This window comes from Hyla sarda, chromosome 1 (assembly GCF_029499605.1).
Source record: "Hyla sarda isolate aHylSar1 chromosome 1, aHylSar1.hap1, whole genome shotgun sequence".
NCBI lineage: Eukaryota > Metazoa > Chordata > Amphibia > Anura > Hylidae > Hyla > Hyla sarda.
The window spans coordinates 383246298-383265045 of NC_079189.1; the positions used below are offsets into that span (position 1 = coordinate 383246298).

Here is an 18748-nt window from a genome sequence, read left to right on the forward strand (position 1 = left end):
GGAAATTAAAGCAAGATCTGGAAGACCAAGAAAATATCAGCCAGAACAGCTCGCAGGATTGTGAGTTTAACTGCACAATCGCTTCAGAAAGATCTGGCAGACACTGGAGTTGTGGTACACTATCCCACTATAAAGAGATACTTTTACAAATAGGGTCTTCATGGAAGAGTCATCAGAAGAAAATCTCTTCTACATCCTCACCACAAAAATCAGTGTTTGAACTTTGCAAATGAACATATAGACAAGCCTGATGCATTTTGGAGACAAGTTCTGTGGACCGATGAGGTTAAAATTTAACTTTTTGGCCGGAATGAGCAAAGGTACGTTTGGAGAAGAAGGGGAACAGAATTTAATGAAAATAACCTCTGTCCAACTGTTAAGCATGGGGGTGGATCAATCATGCTTTGGGGTTGTAGTCAGTGGCACAGGGAGCATCTCAAGAGTAGAAGGAAAAGGCATTCAATAAAATTTGACTTGATGCCATCTGTGAAAAAGCTGAAGTTAAAGAGAGGATGGCTTCTACAAATGGCTAATGATCCTAAACACACCTCGAAATCCACGGGGGATTACATCAAGAGGCGTAAACTGAAGGTTTTGCCATGGCCTTCACAATCTCCTGACCTCAACATGATTGAAAATCTATGAATAGACCTTAAAAGAGCAGTGTATGACAGACAGCCCAGAAATCTCAAAGAACTGGAAGACTTTTGTAAGGAAGAATGGGCAAAGATACCTCAAACAAGAATTGAAAGACTCTTGGCTGGCTACAAAAAGCGTTTACAAGCTGTGATATTTGCCAAAGGGGGCAGTACAAGATATTAACTCTGCAGGGTGCCCAAACTTTTGCAGACGCAATTTTTTTGTTTTCTGTTATTTTGAAAGTGTAAATGATGGAAATAAAATCTAACTTTTGTTGACATATTATAAGAATGTCTAATCTGTAATTTGATGCCTTTTGGAGATTTTTCCATCTTTTCTTGGCTTCTTTATGCACATTAATACAAATTTTTACCTGGGGTGCCCAAACTTTTGATCCCCACTGTATCATTCACTATTTATAACCCGAATCCGTGAAACTCCTTTGATCTCCTCAATAGCTCTGCCAGGGGATAGGAGGCACCCTTGGCGCGTGCCTCTAGAGAATAGGAAAGGGTCGGTTAGCCTACCATTGATGATAATACTGGCCTTCGGATCTCTATAAAGTAGTGGAATCCATTTAATCATTCCTCCACCAATATTATATTCCTCCAATAATTTCCAAAGGAACCTCCATTCCACCCTGTCAAATGCCTTCATTGCGTCCAATGACAGGATGGAACGGAGGGGCCCACCTTCTACTTCCAGGTTTGTAAATACCCATGCAATGTTTTGAAAGAACCTACCAGGAATAAATTCCGATTGATTCAGGTGAATCAACTCCGGTATGACTTTTATTAACAGACCTGCAAAATTTTCCCAACATTTAAAGGGGCACTCCGGCGCTAAGACATCTTATCCCCTATCCAAAGGATAGGGGATAAGATGCCTGATCGCAGGGTTCCCGCCACTGGGGACCCCCATGATCTTTCACGTGACACCCCTTTACCATCAGCCCCCGGAGCATGTTTGCCCCGGGTCTGATGACTGGCGATCACGGGGCCGGAGTATTGTGACGTCACGGCGCTACCCCCGTGTGATGTCACACTCCGCCCCCTCAATGCAAGCCTATGGGAGAGGGCATGACAGCTGTCACGCTCCCTCCCATAGGCTTGCATTGAGGGGGCCGGAGTGTGACGTCACACTCATATACTCTGTTCCATATTTATCATTATTATACGCTTATTGTAATATATATATATATATATATATATATATATTTATATATATATATATATATATATATATATATATATATATAAAGGGGGTGAGTATTTGCGACATTTGCTGGGTTTGCATATACATTTTTTCTCTATTTAATCTTCATTATTTTCATTGAATATATTATTTCCCCCTTATATTACATACATATATATTTTTTTTTTCTCATTTATTTTATCTCTTTTCTGATATATGCATTTTCAATTGACCCTCTCAGTATTATCTTTTTCTTTTTATCACTATTTTTCCATCCTTTTCCTTGTTTTCCTCCTCCATTATACCTGGCATTGACCCCAAACATACGTCAAAAAGCACCCAGAAATGGATAGCAACAAAGCGCTGGAGAGTTCTGAAGTGGCCAGCAATGAGTCCAGATCTAAATCCCCTTGAACACCTCTATAGAGATCTAAAATTGCTGTTGGGAAAAGACGCCCTTCCAATAAGAGAGACCTGGAGCAGTTTGCAAAGGAAGAGTGGTCCAACATTCTGGCTGAGAGGTTGTAAGAAGCTTATTAATGGTTATAGGAGTGACTGATTTCAGTTATTTTTTCCAAAGGGTGTGCAACCAAATATTAAGTTAAGGGTGCCAATAATTTTGTCCAGCCCATTTTTGGAATTTGGTGTGACATTATGTCCAATTAGCTTTTTTTCCCTCCTTTTTTTTTTTATTTAGTTCCAATACACACAAAGGGAATAAACATGTGTATAGAAAAACATGTGTTACTGCAATCCTTTTCTGTTAGAAATTCTTAATTTTCTTGAAAAATTTCAGGGGAGCCAACATTTATGGCCACGACTGTATGCACAAAAGTCGTCAAAAAAGAGGCGCAACTCACATGACGACCGTATCTCCTCAAAACCGCAAAAATTTTTCAAAATAGGAGTAGGTCAAGAAATATTAGAAGGCTCACAAGCTACATGCAGCCAAGATGCAGGTGCTGATGTTTCTCACCCCTTACCCTCCTCCCGTGAGGATGTGCAAACTGTACGGGCTCAGAAAGCCTCAAGAAGGAATAAATCTGATTCCTTTCATGAATCTACCTCTTCTGAATATTCTACCATTGACTCTGATGAGTCTTCTCATGACGAATCCCACTGTCACGATGCCGGCTGGCAGGAGGTGGATCCTCTGTGCCAGAGAGGGATGGCGTGGACCGTGCTAGTGGACCGGTTCTAAGTCACTACTGGTTTTCACCAGAGCCCGCCGCAAAGCGGGATGGTCTTGCTGCGGCGGTAGTGACCAGGTCGTATCCACTAGCAACGGCTCACCTCTCTGGCTGCTGAAGATAGGCGCGGTACAAGGGAGTAGACAGAAGCAAGGTCGGACGTAGCAGAAGGTCGGGGCAGGCAGCAAGGATCGTAGTCAGGGGCAACGGCAGGAGGTCTGGAACACAGGCTAGGAACACACAAGGAAACGCTTTCACTGGCACAATGGCAACAAGATCCGGCAAGGAAGTGCAGGGGAAGTGAGGTGATATAGGGAAGTGCACAGGTGATCAGACTAATTGGAACCACTGCGCCAATCAGCGGCGCAGTGGCCCTTTAAATCGCAAAGACCCGGCGCGCGCGCGCCCTAAGGAGCGGGGCCGCGCGCGCCGGGACAGGACCGACGGGGAGCGAGTCAGGTACGGGAGCCGGGGTGCGCATCGCGAGCGGGCGCTACCCGCATCGCGAATCGCATCCCGGCTGGAGGCGGTATCGCAGCGCCCCGGGTCAGTGGATCTGACCGGAGCGCTGCAGTGAGGAGAGTGTAGCGAGCGCTCCGGGGAGGAGCGGGGACCCGGAGCGCTCGGCGTAACAGTACCCCCCCCCTTGGGTCTCCCCCTCTTCTTAGAGCCTGAGAACCTGAGGAGCAGACTTTTGTCTAGGATATTGTCCTCAGGTTCCCAGGATCTCTCTTCTGGACCACAACCCTCCCAATCCACTAAAAAAAAGGTTTTCCCTCTGACCTTTTTGGATGCCAGAATTTCTTTGACGGAGAAGATGTCCGAGGAGCCGGAAACAGGAGTGGGAGGAACAGATTTGGGAGAGAAACGGTTGATGATAAGTGGTTTAAGAAGAGAAACGTGAAAGGCATTAGGAATACGAAGAGAAGGAGGAAGAAGAAGTTTGTAAGAGACAGGATTAATCTGGCACAAAATTTTGAAAGGACCAAGATAGCGTGGTCCCAACTTGTAGCTAGGGACACGGAAGCGGACATATTTAGCGGAGAGCCATACCTTGTCTCCAGGGGAAAAAATGGGAGGAGCTCTTCTTTTCTTATCCGCGAACTTCTTCATGCGTGATGAAGCCTGTAAGAGAGAATTTTGGGTCTCTCTCCATATGATGGAAAGGTCACGAGAAATTTCATCCACAGCGGGCAGACCAGAGGGCAACGGGGTAGGGAGGGGGGGAAGAGGGTGACGGCCGTACACCACGAAAAATGGGGATTTGGAGGAAGATTCAGAGACTCTGAAGTTATACGAGAATTCGGCCCATGGAAGAAGATCTGCCCAGTCATCCTGGCGGGAGGAAACAAAATGTCGTAAATAATCACCCAAGACCTGGTTAACTCTTTCTACTTGTCCATTGGATTGAGGATGATATGCAGAAGAAAAATTTAATTTAATCTTGAGTTGTTTACAGAGAGCCCTCCAGAATTTAGACACGAATTGGACGCCTCTATCCGAGACGATCTGCGTAGGCAACCCGTGAAGACGAAAAATGTGTACAAAAAATTGTTTAGCCAACTGAGGCGCTGAAGGAAGACCAGGAAGAGGGATGAAATGTGCCATTTTGGAGAATCGATCAACGACCACCCAAATAACAGTGTTGCCACGGGAAGGGGGTAAATCAGTAATAAAATCCATACCAATCAGAGACCAAGGCTGTTCGGGGACAGGCAGAGGATGAAGAAAACCAGCGGGCTTCTGGCGAGGAGTCTTATCCCGGGCACAGATAGTGCAGGCTCGCACAAAGTCCACAACATCCGTCTCCAGAGTCGGCCACCAATAGAAGCGAGAGATGAGTTGCACAGATTTCTTGATGCCTGCATGACCTGCGAGATGGGAGGAGTGACCCCATTTGAGGATTCCGAGGCGTTGGCGTGGAGAAACAAAGGTCTTTCCTGGAGGAGTTTGCCTGATGGAGGCTGGAGAAGTGGAAATCAGGCAGTCAGGAGGAATGATGTGTTGCGGAGAGAGTTCAACTTCAGAAGCATCCGAGGAACGAGAGAGAGCATCGGCCCTAATGTTCTTATCGGCAGGCCGAAAGTGAATTTCAAAATTAAATCGGGCAAAGAACAGAGACCACCTGGCCTGGCGAGGATTCAGCCGTTGGGCAGACTGGAGGTAGGAGAGGTTCTTGTGATCGGTGTAAATAATAACTGGAAATCTTGATCCCTCCAGCAGATGCCTCCATTCCTCAAGTGCTAATTTAATGGCTAGAAGCTCTCGATCCCCGATGGAGTAGTTCCTCTCCGCCGGAGAGAAGGTCCTAGAAAAAAAACCACAAGTAACAGCATGCCCGGAAGAATTTTTTTGTAGAAGGACAGCTCCAGCTCCCACTGAGGAGGCATCAACCTCCAATAGGAAGGGTTTGGAAGGGTCAGGTCTGGAGAGCACGGGAGCCGAAGAAAAGGCAGACTTGAGCCGTTTAAAGGCGTCTTCCGCTTGAGGAGGCCAAGACTTGGGATCGGCATTTTTTTTGGTTAAAGCCACGATAGGAGCCACGACGGTAGAAAAATGTGGAATAAATTGCCTGTAATAATTGGCGAACCCCAAAAAGCGTTGAATAGCACGGAGTCCGGAGGGGCGTGGCCAATCTAAGACGGCAGAGAGTTTGTCTGGATCCATTTGTAGTCCCTGGCCAGAGACCAAGTATCCTAGGAAAGGAAGAGATTGGCATTCAAACAGACATTTCTCTATTTTGGCATAGAGTTGATTGTCACGAAGTCTCTGAAGAACCATACGGACATGCTGGCGGTGTTCTTCTAGATTGGCAGAAAAAATCAGGATATCGTCCAGATATACAACAACACAGGAGTATAAAAGATCACGAAAAATTTCATTAACAAAGTCTTGGAAGACGGCAGGGGCGTTGCACAGGCCAAAGGGCATGACCAGATACTCAAAGTGTCCATCTCTGGTGTTAAATGCCGTTTTCCACTCATCCCCCTCTCTGATGCGGATGAGATTATAAGCACCTCTTAAGTCCAGTTTGGTAAAGATGTGGGCACCTTGGAGGCGATCAAAGAGTTCAGAGATGAGGGGTAGGGGGTAGCGGTTCTTAACCGTGATTTTATTAAGACCGCGGTAGTCAATGCAAGGACGTAGGGAGCCATCTTTTTTGGACACAAAGAAAAATCCGGCTCCGGCAGGAGAGGAGGATTTACGGATAAAGCCCTTTTTTAAATTTTCCTGGACGTATTCAGACATGGCAAGAGTCTCTGGGGCGGATAGAGGATAAATTCTGCCCCGGGGTGGAGTAGTGCCCGGGAGGAGGTCGATAGGACAATCATAAGGCCTGTGAGGAGGTAGAGTCTCAGCTTGTTTTTTGCAAAAAACATCCGCAAAGTCCATATAGGCCTTAGGGAGACCGGTCACAGGAGGAACCACAGAGTCACGGCAAGGGTTACTGGGAACCGGTTTTAGGCAGTCCTTGGAACAAGAGGGCCCCCAACTCTTGATCTCCCCAGTGGACCAATCCAGGGTTGGGGAATGAAGTTGAAGCCAGGGAAGTCCAAGGAGAATTTCAGAAGTGCAATTGGGGAGGACCAAAAGTTCAATCCTCTCGTGGTGAGATCCGATGCACATTAGAAGGGGCTCCGTGCGGAAACGTATGGTACAGTCCAATCTTTCATTGTTTACACAATTGATGTAGAGGGGTCTGGCGAGACTGGTCACTGGGATGTTGAACCTGTTGACGAGAGAGGCCAAAATAAAATTTCCTGCAGATCCGGAGTCCAAGAAGGCCATAGTAGAGAAGGAGAAGGCAGAGGCAGACATCCGCACAGGCACAGTAAGACGTGGAGAAGCAGAGTAGACATCAAGGACTGTCTCACCTTTGTGCGGAGTCAGCGTACGTCTTTCCAGGCGGGGAGGACGGATAGGACAATCCTTCAGGAAGTGTTCGGTACTAGCACAGTACAGGCAGAGGTTCTCCATGCGGCGTCGTGTCCTCTCTTGAGGTGTCAGGCGAGACCGGTCGACCTGCATAGCCTCCACGGCGGGAGGCACAGGAACGGATTGCAGGGGACCAGAGGAGAGAGGAGCCGAGGAGAAGAAACGCCTCGTGCGAACAGAGTCCATATCCTGGCGGAGCTCCTGACGCCTTTCGGAAAAACGCATGTCAATGCGAGTGGCTAGGTGAATGAGTTCATGTAGATTAGCAGGGATTTCTCGTGCGGCCAGAACATCTTTAATGTTGCTGGATAGGCCTTTTTTAAAGGTCGCGCAGAGGGCCTCATTATTCCAGGATAATTCTGAAGCAAGAGTACGGAATTGTACGGCATACTCGCCAACGGAAGAATTACCCTGGACCAGGTTCAACAGGGCAGTCTCAGCAGAAGAGGCTCGGGCAGGTTCCTCAAAGACACTTCGGATTTCCGAGAAGAAGGAGTGTACAGAGGCAGTGACGGGGTCATTGCGGTCCCAGAGCGGTGTGGCCCAAGACAGGGCTTTTCCAGACAGAAGGCTGACTACGAAAGCCACCTTAGACCTTTCAGTGGGAAACTGGTCCGACATCATCTCCAAGTGCAGGGAGCATTGGGAAAGAAAGCCACGGCAAAACTTAGAGTCCCCATCAAATTTATCCGGCAAGGATAGGCGTAAACCAGAAGCGGCCACTCGCTGCGGAGGAGGTGCAGGAGCTGGCGGAGGAGATGATTGCTGAAGCTGTGGTAGTAACTGCTGTAGCATAACGGTCAGTTGAGACAGCTGTTGGCCTTGTTGCGCTATCTGTTGTGACTGCTGGGCGACCACCGTGGTGAGGTCAGCGACAACTGGCAGAGGAACTTCAGCGGGATCCATGGCCGGATCTACTGTCACGATGCCGGCTGGCAGGAGGTGGATCCTCTGTGCCAGAGAGGGATGGCGTGGACCGTGCTAGTGGACCGGTTCTAAGTCACTACTGGTTTTCACCAGAGCCCGCCGCAAAGCGGGATGGTCTTGCTGCGGCGGTAGTGACCAGGTCGTATCCACTAGCAACGGCTCACCTCTCTGGCTGCTGAAGATAGGCGCGGTACAAGGGAGTAGACAGAAGCAAGGTCGGACGTAGCAGAAGGTCGGGGCAGGCAGCAAGGATCGTAGTCAGGGGCAACGGCAGGAGGTCTGGAACACAGGCTAGGAACACACAAGGAAACGCTTTCACTGGCACAATGGCAACAAGATCCGGCAAGGAAGTGCAGGGGAAGTGAGGTGATATAGGGAAGTGCACAGGTGATCAGACTAATTGGAACCACTGCGCCAATCAGCGGCGCAGTGGCCCTTTAAATCGCAAAGACCCGGCGCGCGCGCGCCCTAAGGAGCGGGGCCGCGCGCGCCGGGACAGGACCGACGGGGAGCGAGTCAGGTACGGGAGCCGGGGTGCGCATCGCGAGCGGGCGCTACCCGCATCGCGAATCGCATCCCGGCTGGAGGCGGTATCGCAGCGCCCCGGGTCAGTGGATCTGACCGGAGCGCTGCAGTGAGGAGAGTGTAGCGAGCGCTCCGGGGAGGAGCGGGGACCCGGAGCGCTCGGCGTAACAGTACCCCCCCCCTTGGGTCTCCCCCTCTTCTTAGAGCCTGAGAACCTGAGGAGCAGACTTTTGTCTAGGATATTGTCCTCAGGTTCCCAGGATCTCTCTTCTGGACCACAACCCTCCCAATCCACTAAAAAAAAGGTTTTCCCTCTGACCTTTTTGGATGCCAGAATTTCTTTGACGGAGAAGATGTCCGAGGAGCCGGAAACAGGAGTGGGAGGAACAGATTTGGGAGAGAAACGGTTGATGATAAGTGGTTTAAGAAGAGAAACGTGAAAGGCATTAGGAATACGAAGAGAAGGAGGAAGAAGAAGTTTGTAAGAGACAGGATTAATCTGGCACAAAATTTTGAAAGGACCAAGATAGCGTGGTCCCAACTTGTAGCTAGGGACACGGAAGCGGACATATTTAGCGGAGAGCCATACCTTGTCTCCAGGGGAAAAAATGGGAGGAGCTCTTCTTTTCTTATCCGCGAACTTCTTCATGCGTGATGAAGCCTGTAAGAGAGAATTTTGGGTCTCTCTCCATATGATGGAAAGGTCACGAGAAATTTCATCCACAGCGGGCAGACCAGAGGGCAACGGGGTAGGGAGGGGGGGAAGAGGGTGACGGCCGTACACCACGAAAAATGGGGATTTGGAGGAAGATTCAGAGACTCTGAAGTTATACGAGAATTCGGCCCATGGAAGAAGATCTGCCCAGTCATCCTGGCGGGAGGAAACAAAATGTCGTAAATAATCACCCAAGACCTGGTTAACTCTTTCTACTTGTCCATTGGATTGAGGATGATATGCAGAAGAAAAATTTAATTTAATCTTGAGTTGTTTACAGAGAGCCCTCCAGAATTTAGACACGAATTGGACGCCTCTATCCGAGACGATCTGCGTAGGCAACCCGTGAAGACGAAAAATGTGTACAAAAAATTGTTTAGCCAACTGAGGCGCTGAAGGAAGACCAGGAAGAGGGATGAAATGTGCCATTTTGGAGAATCGATCAACGACCACCCAAATAACAGTGTTGCCACGGGAAGGGGGTAAATCAGTAATAAAATCCATACCAATCAGAGACCAAGGCTGTTCGGGGACAGGCAGAGGATGAAGAAAACCAGCGGGCTTCTGGCGAGGAGTCTTATCCCGGGCACAGATAGTGCAGGCTCGCACAAAGTCCACAACATCCGTCTCCAGAGTCGGCCACCAATAGAAGCGAGAGATGAGTTGCACAGATTTCTTGATGCCTGCATGACCTGCGAGATGGGAGGAGTGACCCCATTTGAGGATTCCGAGGCGTTGGCGTGGAGAAACAAAGGTCTTTCCTGGAGGAGTTTGCCTGATGGAGGCTGGAGAAGTGGAAATCAGGCAGTCAGGAGGAATGATGTGTTGCGGAGAGAGTTCAACTTCAGAAGCATCCGAGGAACGAGAGAGAGCATCGGCCCTAATGTTCTTATCGGCAGGCCGAAAGTGAATTTCAAAATTAAATCGGGCAAAGAACAGAGACCACCTGGCCTGGCGAGGATTCAGCCGTTGGGCAGACTGGAGGTAGGAGAGGTTCTTGTGATCGGTGTAAATAATAACTGGAAATCTTGATCCCTCCAGCAGATGCCTCCATTCCTCAAGTGCTAATTTAATGGCTAGAAGCTCTCGATCCCCGATGGAGTAGTTCCTCTCCGCCGGAGAGAAGGTCCTAGAAAAAAAACCACAAGTAACAGCATGCCCGGAAGAATTTTTTTGTAGAAGGACAGCTCCAGCTCCCACTGAGGAGGCATCAACCTCCAATAGGAAGGGTTTGGAAGGGTCAGGTCTGGAGAGCACGGGAGCCGAAGAAAAGGCAGACTTGAGCCGTTTAAAGGCGTCTTCCGCTTGAGGAGGCCAAGACTTGGGATCGGCATTTTTTTTGGTTAAAGCCACGATAGGAGCCACGACGGTAGAAAAATGTGGAATAAATTGCCTGTAATAATTGGCGAACCCCAAAAAGCGTTGAATAGCACGGAGTCCGGAGGGGCGTGGCCAATCTAAGACGGCAGAGAGTTTGTCTGGATCCATTTGTAGTCCCTGGCCAGAGACCAAGTATCCTAGGAAAGGAAGAGATTGGCATTCAAACAGACATTTCTCTATTTTGGCATAGAGTTGATTGTCACGAAGTCTCTGAAGAACCATACGGACATGCTGGCGGTGTTCTTCTAGATTGGCAGAAAAAATCAGGATATCGTCCAGATATACAACAACACAGGAGTATAAAAGATCACGAAAAATTTCATTAACAAAGTCTTGGAAGACGGCAGGGGCGTTGCACAGGCCAAAGGGCATGACCAGATACTCAAAGTGTCCATCTCTGGTGTTAAATGCCGTTTTCCACTCATCCCCCTCTCTGATGCGGATGAGATTATAAGCACCTCTTAAGTCCAGTTTGGTAAAGATGTGGGCACCTTGGAGGCGATCAAAGAGTTCAGAGATGAGGGGTAGGGGGTAGCGGTTCTTAACCGTGATTTTATTAAGACCGCGGTAGTCAATGCAAGGACGTAGGGAGCCATCTTTTTTGGACACAAAGAAAAATCCGGCTCCGGCAGGAGAGGAGGATTTACGGATAAAGCCCTTTTTTAAATTTTCCTGGACGTATTCAGACATGGCAAGAGTCTCTGGGGCGGATAGAGGATAAATTCTGCCCCGGGGTGGAGTAGTGCCCGGGAGGAGGTCGATAGGACAATCATAAGGCCTGTGAGGAGGTAGAGTCTCAGCTTGTTTTTTGCAAAAAACATCCGCAAAGTCCATATAGGCCTTAGGGAGACCGGTCACAGGAGGAACCACAGAGTCACGGCAAGGGTTACTGGGAACCGGTTTTAGGCAGTCCTTGGAACAAGAGGGCCCCCAACTCTTGATCTCCCCAGTGGACCAATCCAGGGTTGGGGAATGAAGTTGAAGCCAGGGAAGTCCAAGGAGAATTTCAGAAGTGCAATTGGGGAGGACCAAAAGTTCAATCCTCTCGTGGTGAGATCCGATGCACATTAGAAGGGGCTCCGTGCGGAAACGTATGGTACAGTCCAATCTTTCATTGTTTACACAATTGATGTAGAGGGGTCTGGCGAGACTGGTCACTGGGATGTTGAACCTGTTGACGAGAGAGGCCAAAATAAAATTTCCTGCAGATCCGGAGTCCAAGAAGGCCATAGTAGAGAAGGAGAAGGCAGAGGCAGACATCCGCACAGGCACAGTAAGACGTGGAGAAGCAGAGTAGACATCAAGGACTGTCTCACCTTTGTGCGGAGTCAGCGTACGTCTTTCCAGGCGGGGAGGACGGATAGGACAATCCTTCAGGAAGTGTTCGGTACTAGCACAGTACAGGCAGAGGTTCTCCATGCGGCGTCGTGTCCTCTCTTGAGGTGTCAGGCGAGACCGGTCGACCTGCATAGCCTCCACGGCGGGAGGCACAGGAACGGATTGCAGGGGACCAGAGGAGAGAGGAGCCGAGGAGAAGAAACGCCTCGTGCGAACAGAGTCCATATCCTGGCGGAGCTCCTGACGCCTTTCGGAAAAACGCATGTCAATGCGAGTGGCTAGGTGAATGAGTTCATGTAGATTAGCAGGGATTTCTCGTGCGGCCAGAACATCTTTAATGTTGCTGGATAGGCCTTTTTTAAAGGTCGCGCAGAGGGCCTCATTATTCCAGGATAATTCTGAAGCAAGAGTACGGAATTGTACGGCATACTCGCCAACGGAAGAATTACCCTGGACCAGGTTCAACAGGGCAGTCTCAGCAGAAGAGGCTCGGGCAGGTTCCTCAAAGACACTTCGGATTTCCGAGAAGAAGGAGTGTACAGAGGCAGTGACGGGGTCATTGCGGTCCCAGAGCGGTGTGGCCCAAGACAGGGCTTTTCCAGACAGAAGGCTGACTACGAAAGCCACCTTAGACCTTTCAGTGGGAAACTGGTCCGACATCATCTCCAAGTGCAGGGAGCATTGGGAAAGAAAGCCACGGCAAAACTTAGAGTCCCCATCAAATTTATCCGGCAAGGATAGGCGTAAACCAGAAGCGGCCACTCGCTGCGGAGGAGGTGCAGGAGCTGGCGGAGGAGATGATTGCTGAAGCTGTGGTAGTAACTGCTGTAGCATAACGGTCAGTTGAGACAGCTGTTGGCCTTGTTGCGCTATCTGTTGTGACTGCTGGGCGACCACCGTGGTGAGGTCAGCGACAACTGGCAGAGGAACTTCAGCGGGATCCATGGCCGGATCTACTGTCACGATGCCGGCTGGCAGGAGGTGGATCCTCTGTGCCAGAGAGGGATGGCGTGGACCGTGCTAGTGGACCGGTTCTAAGTCACTACTGGTTTTCACCAGAGCCCGCCGCAAAGCGGGATGGTCTTGCTGCGGCGGTAGTGACCAGGTCGTATCCACTAGCAACGGCTCACCTCTCTGGCTGCTGAAGATAGGCGCGGTACAAGGGAGTAGACAGAAGCAAGGTCGGACGTAGCAGAAGGTCGGGGCAGGCAGCAAGGATCGTAGTCAGGGGCAACGGCAGGAGGTCTGGAACACAGGCTAGGAACACACAAGGAAACGCTTTCACTGGCACAATGGCAACAAGATCCGGCAAGGAAGTGCAGGGGAAGTGAGGTGATATAGGGAAGTGCACAGGTGATCAGACTAATTGGAACCACTGCGCCAATCAGCGGCGCAGTGGCCCTTTAAATCGCAAAGACCCGGCGCGCGCGCGCCCTAAGGAGCGGGGCCGCGCGCGCCGGGACAGGACCGACGGGGAGCGAGTCAGGTACGGGAGCCGGGGTGCGCATCGCGAGCGGGCGCTACCCGCATCGCGAATCGCATCCCGGCTGGAGGCGGTATCGCAGCGCCCCGGGTCAGTGGATCTGACCGGAGCGCTGCAGTGAGGAGAGTGTAGCGAGCGCTCCGGGGAGGAGCGGGGACCCGGAGCGCTCGGCGTAACACCCACTTTTAATACATCTCTGATTATGATGATGTCCCTGATACTGACAAATCTGACACTGTCATATTGGATAGCTCTGGAATACCATTTTACAATCCCTCACAAATAATCACCCCTGATGCGGGGAATGGCTCCCACACCCACAGGTGTCTAAATTTATTAACTTAGTGATAAAAAAGAGCCTTGATAAATCTGACAGAAACAAATTAAGAGCCAAATGCCCACACCCCTACCTTCCAACACTGCTTCTACACCGGACATTGACCCTATTTTAATTAAATATCTTTTCAAAAGTGGAAAAAAATACAAAAAAGGGTCTAGAACGCTCGTTCTGAGCTTGCCAAGACAAATTCTTTGATCTTCTTGGTCCATTGACCAAGATTTTGGAATTGTCCGAGGAAGCAGCATCCACCGGTAATCCCATAGATGTGAATGTGTTGAAGGGTTGTGCTCAAAGGGCAAGATGCCTTTTTGGCAACACAAATGCAGCTCTCTGTGCTGAATGGAGACGTACAATATTGCTGAAGCTAGATCGCCAAGTGGCATATCTAGCTTCTTCTGAATCTGTTTCTAACTCTGAAGGTCTCCTATTTGGAGATGCTTTTATATAGGAAATCTCCAAATATGTGGGCATTTTTCTTCATAAGATAAAGCCCAAAAGTCATTGAAAAAAGTTTTTCAACCCAACATTTTTGGCAGGGCTGGAAGAGGAAGAGGCTGCTCTTTCAGCTGCGCATTTTCATATAGACCACCTCAGAGAGGCCTCCCACAATCAACCTTCAATACATATCCCACCCCTTCCACCCAATCTAAACCTTTTTGTCCCATACAGGGGCAGGTCATGGAGATGACGTGGAAGAAGAGTATTTCCTAGATCAAATCCATCTCCAGGTAAGTCATTGGGAGGTCATCTATTTCATTTTTTCCACACTTGGAACATGCTCACTTCAGACGCATGGATCCTAAACACGATCCTAGGTTACAAGATAGACTTTCTCTCCCTTCCTATTCAACCTCATCTCCCTCACCCTATCCAATTTTCCATGACAGATCAACATATCTAGCTGATCTAGAAATCGAAAATCTTAATTCCAAAGGAGCTATTATTCCGATAAATCTAAATTCTCAGGGCTTTCTAAGCAACCTATTTCATGTCAAAAAGAAAGGAGGCTTTTTCAGACCGGTGATCAATCTGAGAATTCTTAACAATTTTGTCAGATACAATCATTTCAAGATGGAGGGTATCCATCTGTTAAGAGACCTACTCTTAACCACTTAACGACCACGGAAGTAAATGTGCGTCCTGATTTGGCAGTACTTTGCGCACCAGGACGTACATTTACGTCCTATGTATGACCACGAGCATCAGAGCGGTGCTCGTGTCATACAAGGCAGTGGGGGACCTGCCGGTAATGGCCAACATCTGCGATTGCGCGGATGTCCGCCATTAACCCTTCAGATGACGTGATCTGTACAGATCACGGAATCTGCAGCAATGTGGATGTTAAAATAGATTATCGGATCGCCTGCATTGCTGCCGCGGCGATCCGATCATGTGTAATGGCGGACAGAGGTCCCCTCACCTGCCTCCGTCCGTCTCCCAGCGTCTCCTGCCCTGGTCTGAGATTGAGCAGACCAGAGCAGGAGATAGCCGATATTACTGATCAGTGCTATGTCCTATGCATAGCACTGAACAGTATTAGCAATCAAATGATTGCTATAGATAGTCCCCTATGGGGACATAAAAAGTGTAAAAAAAAAAAAGTAGAAAATTTTAAAAATAAAAAGTAAAAAAAGTGAAAAATCCCCTCCCCCAATAAAAATGAAAATTGTCAGTTTTCCCATTTTTACCCCCAAAAAGCGTACATTTTTTTTATAAACATATTTGGTATCACCGCAGTACTTTACAGTAAATTGTACAGTGTGAAAACAAAACCCTCCAAAATGTGCAAAATTCTGGTTTTCCTTTAAATTTCCTCCCTAAAAAAATATTTTTTGGGGTTCGCCGTACATTTTATGGTAAAATTAGAGGTTTCATTACAGTAAAATTGATCACGCAAAAAACAAACCCTTATATGGGTCTGTAGATGGAAATATAAAAGAGTTATGGATTTTAGAAGGCGAGGAGGAAAAAACGAAAATGCAAAATAAAATTGGCCTGGTCCTTAACATAAAGCGTCCTTTAGGTCTATTTTTAACAGTTCCTATTCATCCAAACTCTCAAATTTATCTTCAATTCCTTTTGAAGAACCAACTATGGCAATTCACTTGCCTTCCTTTCGGACTTTCTTCCACCCGTTGATGCTTTATGAAGCTCCTAAAACCTGTAGTAGCCGATTTACGCTACCGGGGTGTCCGTCTAATAATCTATCTGGACAACATCCTTATCATAGATTATTCTCTCGCGGATATCCATCTTCATTCTCAATGGACTCTTTCTCTTCTTACGGATTTGGGTTTCCTGATCAATCAGGAAAAGTCCATTCTTATCCCTTCAAAAGAGTTGGAATTCCTTGGTGTTGTTGTCAACACCTAGACCACTCTTTTAAGTCTTCCTTTCAAAAAGTTGTCTTTAATTCAGAAATAAATCCGATCTATACTCAGAAAAGACCTAGTTTCCCTGAGATCCATCGCCAGAATCGTAGGGTTACTTTCAGTTTTGATCCAAGCTATTTTCCCTGCACCCCTCCATTACAGAGCTCTCCAGCGTCTCAAGATTCAACATCTGAGAGACGGATTGCTGTACTCAGACAAAGTCTAACTTTCATTGGAAGCCAGAGAGGAACTTCTCTGTTGGCTTCAACACATTCAATCATGGAATGGGAAGAATATTTTCAACTCAAATCCGGATCTCTTTATTGAATCCGACGCGAGCCTCACAGTATGGGGTGCACGTTGCAGCCCTCTTTCCACTGTTGGAAAATGGTCTCCAGGCGAATCTCTTCACCATATCAACTTTTTTAGAACTCCTTGCAGGATTCTTTGCAAAACATTGTTCTCACTGTTGTATCCACCTTCACATGGACAATATCTCAGTAGTCCAGTATATCAATCGACTTGGAGGCACTCGTTCCAAACTTCTTGCCAATATTACGAAAGATATCTGGAATTTTTTTTGGACAAGAACATAATCCTCAAGGCAGAATATCTCCCGGGTCTTTCCAATTCAGTTGCAGATTGGTACTCTGACAGATTCCAGCGATTGGAGACTAGACCCTGTTGTTTTTAAACAAATCTACAATCTTTGGGGTCATCTTCTAACAGATCTATTTGCATCCCATCTGAACACTAAACTTCTCAACTTTTACAGTTGGTGTCCAGATCCCAAAGCCTCGGGGATCGATGCATTCCTCCAATCTTGGCCCAGGGGCATTCTTTGTGCATTCCCTCCTTTTTCCAGAGTTCTTCTACAAACCTCAATGCAGAAATCTTACTTGATTTTTATAACTCCGTGGTGGCCTTCTCAGATGTGGTTTCCCCAGATCCTCAAAATGGTTATCGATATTCTGAGAATGATTTCTTCTCACAACCTTCTTCTTCAGGATCCATCCGGCAATCTATGGCTTGTAAAATCTCAGGCCTTCCCATTCTATCCCAGAATTTTCTCAATCAACTAAAGACATCATCTCAGAGGACTGGGCTATGGGTACCAGATCGGCTTATCAATCAGCCTGGGAACTTTGGTTTCATTGGTGCAGACAACGGAGTTTGGATCCCAAGCTTGCCTCTCTAGTCCACATTTTAAATTTCCTTTCTGAATCTTTTGATTTCGGTAAAGCTTACCGTACTATGAATCTATATCGTTCTGCTATTTCCTTTTACCACACTCCTATTGATGCTATTCCTTTAGGAAAACATCCACTAATTTGTAAACCCTTCAAAGGAATTTGTCTTAAGAGACCTCCTTCTCCTAAATACCATTCTACTTGGAACATAAACATTCTTTTGGATAGACTTTTTTCTTGGGATGATAATTTACTATCCCTTAAATTACTTTCTTTCAAGCTTACTATTCTCCTCTTTTTAATTTCCATTTAAAGGGTATCTGATATCAAAGCATTGGATATTTCTCGGAGACAATACTTACCTCATGGTGTTCAATTTTCAATTGTTCGTCGCACAAAAACCAATCTACACTCAGTATTCTATCCTTTTTTTCCTCATAATCTTAAACTTTGTGTTGTTTGTCTAAAAGCTTACGAATCTAGGACTTCCCCTCTTCCTTCTTCTTCTCAACAATTTCCTATTGTAAACCTCATAAACCTGTTTCTTCCACTACATTAGCTAGATGGATTAAATCATCCTTGATCATGGCTGGTATAGATACCTCAATTTTTAGCACTCATTCTACCAGAAGTGCTATTTCTACTAAACTGGTCCAATCAGGAGGTTCTTTAGCAGACATTCTCAAAACAGCTAATTGGTCATCAGAATCCACTTTTAAAAACTTTTATTTCAAACCTGACATGTTTCCATGTCTGTTATATAATTATTTCATGTAGTATGTATTATTTATTTCAGCTTTAAACTTGCATAATATGATCCTCCGTCCTGTAATAAAATTGGAGATTTTCCTAGTCTTGATGATGGAAAATATGGATTTTATTAAGGACAGGAGGCGAATATTATGCCTCCCAATATCCCATCCCTATAACATTTTTATATTTTCTCTTCTAGCTGTTTGACTTTGACTGGCTGATCTCCGATTTCAAATGGATTCTGTTCCTGTTTTACTCCGTTGAGGACTTAGTTTTTTGAACTTTTCAAGGACTTCAGATGTTACTTGGAGATCTACTGGATTAAATTCCTATTCTCTCCCATACATCATTAAAGAAAGAGGCAGTTGGGAAGATTACAGTTCATTTTGTTACCTAGCTTATAGATGATTGGGTGTTCATAATCTATAACATGTTTGGTTATGCTATTTCAAGTTTGTTTTCACTGTATCTTTTATACTTAACTATTTTACTGCTGATAAAAAAAGTAAAGAAAGAATTGCATAATATTTGCCTCCTGTCCTTAATAAAATCCATATTTTCCGTCATCAAGACTAGGAAAATCTCCAATTATATAGTTACATAGTTGACTAAAGACACAGCTCTGTAAAGTCCATTCTAAAATCCTACACTTGATTTAGAGGAAGGCAAAAAATCCTGAGTCAGATGCCAATTTTAGGTCACAAATTATTTTCTTACTCCAAACATGGGATTCAGAATAAATGCCCAGATCGATGTCCCATCTCCA

General features: G+C 46.9%; 1 long non-coding RNA gene across 1 annotated transcript in view; it reads left to right on the forward strand.

Annotated features, from left to right (window-relative positions):
• The window catches only part of LOC130275998 (uncharacterized), a 58858-nt gene extending 40371 nt beyond the window's left edge, over window positions 1-18487 (forward strand). The window contains exon 3 of the long non-coding RNA XR_008844982.1: window positions 18182-18487. This is a non-coding gene — a long non-coding RNA (uncharacterized LOC130275998). The remainder of the gene's footprint in view (window positions 1-18181) is intronic.
• The last annotated feature ends 261 nt before the right edge of the window (window positions 18488-18748 follow it).